Below are 360 nucleotides of genomic sequence, written 5' to 3'. Positions count from 1 at the left end.
ATGTCGTATCAAACTAAGCCTCATGCATACAAATGGCCAGAGGTATGAAGTTTTACAGAGCTCTTAGCATCATTTGAATACATTAGGCATTGACTAGACCACAGTAGGAAGCAATTTAGCAAATGGAGCAGAGACTTTCCCAAGAACCAGGTAGTTTTCTAGGCTCCATGTCAGTCACATAACATCCAAAATATACAAAGAACTCAAACGACTCAATAACAACAAAAAACAATCTAATCAAAAAATGGGCAGAGGACCTGAAAAGACACTTCTCCCTAGAGGACATACAAATGGCCAACAAATATTGGAAAGATGCTCAACATCACTAGCTATTAGGGAAATGCAAATCAAAACCACAAT

The sequence above is a fragment of the Pteropus alecto genome, unplaced genomic scaffold, assembly GCF_000325575.1.
Source record: "Pteropus alecto unplaced genomic scaffold, ASM32557v1 scaffold115, whole genome shotgun sequence".
Classification (NCBI taxonomy): domain Eukaryota; kingdom Metazoa; phylum Chordata; class Mammalia; order Chiroptera; family Pteropodidae; genus Pteropus; species Pteropus alecto.
Note: the sequence above shows the minus strand (reverse complement) of the source record.